The sequence below is a fragment of the Moschus berezovskii genome, chromosome 3, assembly GCF_049115385.1.
Source record: "Moschus berezovskii isolate FMDL1 chromosome 3, NW_MosBer_1.0, whole genome shotgun sequence".
Taxonomy (NCBI): Eukaryota; Metazoa; Chordata; class Mammalia; order Artiodactyla; family Moschidae; genus Moschus; species Moschus berezovskii.
The window spans coordinates 76,810,655-76,818,793 of NC_142462.1; the positions used below are offsets into that span (position 1 = coordinate 76,810,655).

The 8,139-nt window shown below is 42.4% G+C and overlaps 1 protein-coding gene across 3 annotated transcripts in view; it reads right to left on the reverse strand.

The window, feature by feature from the left end:
- Window positions 1-7,768, reverse strand: part of CREB5 (cAMP responsive element binding protein 5) — a 456,686-nt gene extending 448,918 nt beyond the window's left edge. For 2 of the 3 annotated variants that reach the window (XM_055420959.2, XM_055420958.2), the window contains exon 1: window positions 7,711-7,765. The gene's annotated coding sequence lies outside the window, so the exon portion shown is untranslated. Of the gene's footprint in view, window positions 1-7,710 lie in introns of all 3 variants that reach the window. The other variant, XM_055420962.2, reaches the window with a different exon arrangement.
- Between the last annotated feature and the right edge of the window lie 371 nt (window positions 7,769-8,139).

The following is an 8,139-nucleotide window of genomic DNA, read 5'->3' on the forward strand; positions in this document are numbered from 1 at the left end:
AAAATTTGATATGGAAATCTATTTCCCTTATGAAAAAACGTCCCCTCTCTGCTGTGCACACACTTGTGATTTGTCATTGTAGGGTTACTCATGAAAGCTCAGTCACAAGAATGAATGTTAAAAATAAATCTAGAAAAACATTAGCATAAGGGAAATGCAGAAAATAAATGGAGACTATTCAGGCTTTTAAGATGTAGATGGTCAAGTTCTATCCCGTGAATGTTTTACCCGGTTGCAGTTTAATAAATAACCCTGGAGACCCTCAGCATTCCAAAGTTCATCCTCAGCACAGTATCCCAGTCTCCGCTCAGAATTTAGAAGCCTGAGCCAGTAATATTTTCTTTCCTCCCAAAGGCAATGTTTTTCTGGACTCTGTTGTCACTCAGTGAGGCAAATCAGGCTCTTCCTAATGGCACACCTCATCACACCTAGGTACCTTTCTAGAAGTGGACTTTGTCCTCAAAGCCTTCTATCTCTGCTGCATGGATTAGTAGTTGGTCATTCCAAAGTCAAATTGCATCACATTTGACTTAAAGAAGAAAACCTTGTTTTGATAACGTTAAGTGGTCCCAACAGATATGGCAAAAGGAGATAAAATGTATTTCTTGTAATAATCAGCTAATTCAAACAAAAACAGAGATGTTTTTTGTTCCATGTGATTTTTCCCCCCTTGGGAAGCCAGCAGAGAGAGAATTGAATAAAACTGGCTGAAATGTGTTATATTTGAGAAATCGTGCAACACAGGGGCTCCTCAGTGTAATCAAAGAACATAAGAGACCTGAATTCTGATATAAAGTGTTCATGCAAAGAGCTGGAAAGGAAAACTATGGGTCAAGCCAAACAACACATACAGTAGATGCATTCAAGATTTCTGTTGAGATATTCTTGTGCTCCATCCTAAATACAGCAAAACCAAAACATCATCTTAAATCAAATGTTTGGTGCTCTGGAGCCCCCTATGTTGCATGCATGATTTCTATTTGCTGTGATCAGTCACATTTTGCCAGTCAAACCTCAAAGACCATACTTCCAGGTCCAACTCACTCCTTGTGTAGTAATATTCACCTATAAACAATCTCAAATACACCAGCCTGTAAAGATAATATATTACAGACAGATCTTAGGCAAAAATGTATCTGCCAGAGTGAAGGCAGCACTTGTTACTTTATTCAACAAAAAGAAAGACAAAGGTATTTTAACTGTAAGAAATTTTTTTTGATTCCTTCCTCAGAGATGAAAAAAGAAAGGACAGGAAATTTATGAAAGGAAAAGGACAAGAAAGTAAAGAAAGTTACTACCTTTACTGAGATGATCCTATCGACCGTTTTTAGTAATGCCTGATTTTTAGTCTCAAAAAAAGTCTTGATGATGTAGTTTTACAGGCCATGTCTAATAAAGGTGAAGATGTAATTATTAAGATTTCCTTCAAATAAGGAAACCAATATCAGAAAAATTAACATTGCAGATATATAAGAATAACCAGAATAAAAACTACAGTTTACATGATCAAGGTATTCATTCAAAAGATCTGATAAAAATTTGAAAGGTTAGTGATCAAAAGGCTTGAAAAGAGCAAAGCATTCGAAGCCATGGGTTATGCTTCCTTCAGGACAAGGCCATTTATGGCAGCCTGACACATGGAAAGACCACCTGACCTGGAAGTAAGGACCCTGCTTCTAGGCTGGGTTTGGCATTCCCCAACTCTAGGCCTTTGATAAGCCACAAGAACCACCAGACCAGAGGTTGTCCTCTGCAAAGGGACAAAGTTGGCCCATCAACGAGAAGACACCCCCTGCGCCACCAATTCCAGCTCTGCCAAATGCTATGACAAAAGCCTTTCTCACATCTGAACCCCTAAGCCAAAATGAACTTCTCACTACAATTAGGTGTGTGTGCTTAGTTGTTTAGTTGTATCTGATTCTTTGAGACCCCATGGACTGTAGCCTGCCAGGCTCCTCTGTCCATGGGGATTCTCCAGGCAAGAATACTGGAGTGAGAAGCCAAATGCCAACATGGCAGTTTTCAATCCTTGTTAATTTTAGGGTAGAGATTACAAATTTGAACCTTGAGGAAGTAGAAGGAAGTAGCTAAAATATGTATTTTTAAAATGTTAAAGTTGATTCTGATCTATTTCTCAGAAAACCTCAATGGGCAACAGAGTGAGCTTGGAGGTAAGAAATATGGAAATGTCACTGTAACATATTATACATTCAGGAATTTATCCTAAACTTTTAAAGTTTTATTTTGAAGGTTTTAGAGTCTCAATAAGAGTTTCAAAATTTTTACTTTTGTTTCGTAATAGTATTATCAGTATTACCTGGAAATTTGTAAAAGCCTTCTCTCTCTTCTCTTTTCTTACATTAAATCCATGATTTGTGATTCCCAACAATGGAATACTAATGGAGCCTCAAAAAGCACTAATTGTCCATTTTTTTCCTAATTACAAAATGTAAGAACCCTTTATTGAAAACATTAAACATGATGTCATTTTCAAAGTGCCAGAGTTTCTATTTAAAGTGATGCCATAAAGTAGATAGCTTATATAGTTTACAAATAGCGATACAAAAAGGTTCTTTAAGTCTGCTTAGCATATCTGAAAGTGCTTCTTTCTCACATTTAAATATGTGGGGCCATTGCCCCCCTCTCCAAGTTTATTACCTTATCTCAACTGTATAATTTTCTTAAATAGGATTCAGAGAAATAGTCCTAGATTTAAATTTTTAAACACTAATTTATAAAAGCATGGGTTGATTCCCATAATACAGCTGGTAGTCAAACTGGACAAGATAATGAATTGACTGAGATCATTGTTCCATCTTCATCCAAGAAAGCTGCCTCTAAAAAAAGATCTTAAATTGCTGTGGAAATCCAATTTGTAAGAAGCGAAAGAAGCATATAGATGGGAAACACCAGCCATGATCACATTAATTTTGTGGCTAACAGCACTGCTTTGAAGTGAAGAAGAAGAAGGAGGAAAAAAGATGACAAAAATAATAAGTCTACTCAAATCCCCAATTTATTCTAATAGCATAACCAGGAGAAAACCAACTACAGACACAAAGTTCACATCTCAGTGATCCAGCAAACATCACACCCCCACAAAATAATACTTATTTTACTTTTTCAGCTTAATAAAAAGTAAAGGAAATACTATAGGACAGTGATGCCTCATTGCCAAAAAAGCAAATTATAGTAAGAAATCAGGAGACCAGGAACCTGACATTAGTACAAACAGCCATGGAAAGTCCGCGATTGATTGGTTTTGAATCCATAGGTATGGGAAACTGACAAATAACTGTAACCAAAATCTTCAACTTACTGTAACTGAAAAACTATGCAAGAAAAATCTCCCTAACAAGCTACCATTCACTGAACTTCTTGTTCAAATAAAAGCTGCAACGCCAGAAAGATATAAAAATAAAAGCACTGTTTCTATTGTTTTTATGGGAATGTCCTAATTAACTATCTGCTCATATATAAACTATATAAGGTAACAACTGACTTTTCATTGACAGGCAATACGGGGGTATCAGCCATTTATATTCAAAACCAGTTGGCTTCAAGATATGATCAACTGAGTAAACATGGTTAGTCTGGGTAAAGTTGAAAAATAAAAATCACTATAAATCAAACAGGATTTAAATATAACATTTATATAACATGCTATAAGCAACGGAAAATGAGAAAACTTATAGGGAAGTGCAATAAAGAAAGGAGTTCTTTAATTGCTTTCTTTTTAAGTTTTATAACTAAAGTAATAGCTGATATTCCATCAACAGTATCCTTCTTCAGGGAATACTCACCTAGGATGGTTTTTTGTTTTATTTTTAATTTTTAGGTTTCTTTTTTAATTAAAACTTAAGTAGCTACTGAAGTGATTCATGAAAGCTTGGGGGAAAAGAGAATTCTTACCTGGCATATCATTTCACATGTTTCGTAGCTCCCCTACTGCAGTTCCCATGCTCACGAACATTATTTTACCCAGGAAATAATGGTCTTATTCACACACACACACACAAAACCTTCCAATCAAATGTTATCAAGTCTCAGGAAACTACAACAGCAACATTAAAAGTCAGTGTAAAATAAGAATTCCACTTACGAATCTCATCTATGAAAATACAAGATGGTTCTCCTGGAACCAACTACAAAGTTCCCTTTCTCCTTAATAAGCATAATAAACATCATCTTACCATTATCTGTAGAATAAAATCAACAACGTGTTGCTTTCTGCAGCCACCAAACCAAGGTTTTCCTTCCTTTCTTTCTATTAAATTATTTTTCACCAGCAAGATTAGGAAGAAAATAAAGCTTTAAGTATTTGCCTCAGTAATTCAGACCACAACACTGAGAAACCAGCTATTAGTAAAAGAAAAAAAAGAAAAAAAAAAAAGAACAGATCTGGTATTTTACAATCACTTCTGCAATCCACAGGTACCTCCTGGACTCCCGTACCTCTTCTTTCTGGTTCTAAGTTTCTTTTAGTAATGAGACTAATTTTTCCAGTAGCCTTGAACTCCCCAGATTTAACTGACATGGAAAATGTGACTAAAAACTTGTAGAACTGTCTAGCCTCCAACCCTACACAGAATCAACTTTGTTGGAAGTGTTGAAGAACACCTCGCAAGCAGCTACTTGCTCCTTTAGACTCCTGCACGACACAGCACAGAACACCAAATAACACTGCGCCATCTAGTTAGCAAGCTGCACTCTCCATTCTAAAAGGGGGGACACCTTCAAACCCTGGGACTTAAGGACTTGTCAGGGTTCAGCTGCTCTAAAGGTCCAATTGTTTATTTAAATAAAAAAAAATATCGCTACTGAGATAATCCACATCTAGTGGATATGGGAAAATTTAGGTTATAATGGCACTACAAACTTTTACATCTAACTTTGATTTACAAGATAAAAGCAAGTTTTAAATTAAAAGGGCTTTCTGTTAATAGAGCTTATTATTCTGAAGACGGGGAATGATTTTCTTCGAAAGTTGTCCCTGGGTGCATGCCTATTATCTGTGCTTTTCCCCTTCCACTAATGAGCATTTATCTAAAGAGCCTGTTAATCCTCTGATGTGTGCTTCTGGTCAGAGGTAACAGTTTGAATAAAACCACTAATCACTGATCACTAAATCACTGATCATTAATCACACTCTCCAGTGCTGGTGACCCGGGCCATTTTCCCCTTTAGGTCTATGTATGCATCACAAACAAGAAGTTTTAACATTTCAGATGCACATGTATTGTGTGGGGGGTCATACTATTTCATCTCTAGATGTGAATAAATAATAAATACTGCCACAAAATTAGGGAATGATGTCAATTAGACTCCAGACATGAGTTTCACAAATGCCTACTCTACAGCATGGCTTTCACTCTGAAGAAAGTAGATCTGATTATAACAAAACATGTGTTCTTCAAGAAATTCCCACATACTCAGAATATAAATTTTCCTTTATTTAGCTTTCACCAGCTTCAAATCAGAGAGCACTCAGCTCTTCTGCATCCCCTCTATTCAAAAGCCTGTTAAGAAATCTTTTATTTAATTTCTGCTACACACTGCAGCCCCACCCCCACCCGGAGTTCTTTTTACTTTTATCCCTTAAACATGTCATATACAGTATTTTTATTCAACTGCTAGATACGGGGATTCTGACTCAATTCAATGACTTACGTATTTAACTTTCTATTTAAATACAGAAAGTTAATGTTAAGAGAAAAAAAGTAACACATGTACTACTTTATTGTAAGATATTTTGAGTTCAACGATTTACATTCCCTCATTTTGGAAATGAAACGTTTAATCTCGAGCCTTCTAGCTAAATTTGATTTAGTCAGCATCCTCAGCCATCCCTCTTCGGATAACCCGTCTGAGGAAGGCGCTGTGTAAAATTAAGTACTTTGCTTGCAGTGAGTGTGTTGTTTTCCTAAGTCACCACAGGGACACAGTACTATCGTAGTGTCTCTGAACATTTCCTGAGACGCCTTTTCTATCAGAGTTGAGCAGTTTGCCCTGGAGAACAGGGTTCACTGGTGCCTTTCTTAAATAATAGAAAAGAGCAGATTGTGTGTGCGTCGATCAGGTACTGCGCTCCCTCAGCCACCAGAAGCTCTTACCCACACTCCAGGGAATGTGATCGCCCCAGGGAAAGCAGTCAAAGGCGGAGGCGGGGCCAGAGTGATAACGGTGTGGGCGGTAGAGTGGGTAGAGAAGGAGGGATCTGGGAGGAGAGGGCAACAACGATGCCCAGGGAATCAGAGATTGCACGAGTATGCTGGGGGTTGGGGATGGAAAGCCTTGCCTTGTCAGCACTTCTAAGGCCCCCAACCCTTGAGTATCTGAAGCTGTTAATCAAACACTTATTGGTCTGCAGAATGACGTAATGGACCTGTATCCAGCCTTTATTCCTTGACACATGTCAGAGAAGGAGGGAAAAATAAAAATCAAACACTCTGTAGACTCTGACAACGAAATATACAAGTAGCCCACTTCAGTTCCCGGCCTTGAGCAAGTCTCAAGTGGGGGCGGCACTTGTTCAGGGAAAGTTGGGGTGGACAAGATCTTTTATCTACCAGATACTCACTCCCCACCCCCGAAATAAATCTATGGCAAAGGAAAAGGGGGATGCAGCCGCCGGGAGAAAACATCTCCTTGGTTCCTTCGTGAGTCTTGCCCCTCTAAGAATGTCGTGAAAAGTTTTGAGCTATTCCGTGGAGAATCTGGTGGAGAGGAAGGCTCCGCCGCCGTGTCCCGAGAACTGCAGCCGCGTCGAAGGCGGGAGCTGTCATCTGGGGCAGCGGCGGGGAAGAGGTAACGATGCCAGCGAGAACAGGACAGAGGCAAGAGGCGGCTGCAGAAGCGAAGACGAGGAGAGCCTCGCCACTGTCGAGCCTTCCACGGCTGCAGTGAAAGGCAAGTGCCCTCCGAGGGCAATGCCCCCTCATTCCCTGGCGCACGCGCCCACCACCTGCGGTGGGCAGCCCTGCAAGAGGTGGCAGCAGCAGGCTTGGGGCCCGGGAGGGAGCTACCCCCAGTGCGCCCGTCCGTCCGCCCCCTAGGTGACCCGGCGTCCTCGCCGCGCCCGCTGGAAGTTTGCAAACTTTCTCCGGGGGTTCCGCCGCATCACCGGGAAGTTGGGGACGCGGGGGGAGGTTCCTGTCTCGCCGTCTCCGCTGCTGCCGCCTCTGCCGCCGCTTGACCGCACTTCTGGAGGGTTCCGCACCTTGTCAGGTCTCTGGAGGCAAACACACACCCCCGATTCATAACTGTTCCCCGTGTCAGGGAAACACACGCGCGCTCCTACACACGCACGCACGCCGGGGCGGACACGGCGCTCGCTCCACGTTAGCATCCCTCCAGTCGCACGGCGCGGCGGCCACCAAGACGCGCTCCGGGACGGACACAGCGTGGGGTCTCTGGGGTAGCCTCAGGACACGGCCGATTCCACAGTCCACCAGTATTTGGGGCCTGACTTCCCTCTGGTCCGTCAAAGTGTTTACAAACACAGATCATCCTCCAAAAAGAAAATGCATCGCATCTTCCCTACTCCTTGCCCTGCGACCTGCCCACTGGACCAAGTAACCTCGCGGCTGCTGCCGAGAACCAACCCCTGCAAACAAGTACGCTCCCGAGACGGCTCCCGCGGCAAGTGCAACAAAAGTGACTAAATGCAAAAGCCCCAGAAGTGGCCTAGCCGTATTTTTAGGAACTTACCAAACAAGTGTGGAGAAGGCAAGAGCGGAGCCCGGGTGAAGGGACCACGTTGGACTGAGCAAAGATTACAATACATTCTATTTAGAGTGCATTACATCACCCCCCCGGTGACGTCACGTGGGATTCCTGAACTTCTAAATCATTGCGGTCCGCGGGGGAGGGAGGAAGGGAGGGGCGGGGCCGTCGCGCCGAGGGGGCGGGCTCCGCCCCGGCCCCGCCCCGCCCCCGCCCCACGAGCGGACCCTGGTGCCCCCGCGGGGAAGCGGCGGCGGCAGCGGCGACGGCGCAAGCAACAGCTTGCAGAGCCCAGCGCCGTGTGACACGGCTCCCTGACATTAGTGGTGTGAGTCAGCTTGGAAACAATCTCAAGGTTTCAGACAGGACCACGGAGGAGGCAGGGACACGGGCTCTCCGGTGAGTAGGGCCTGG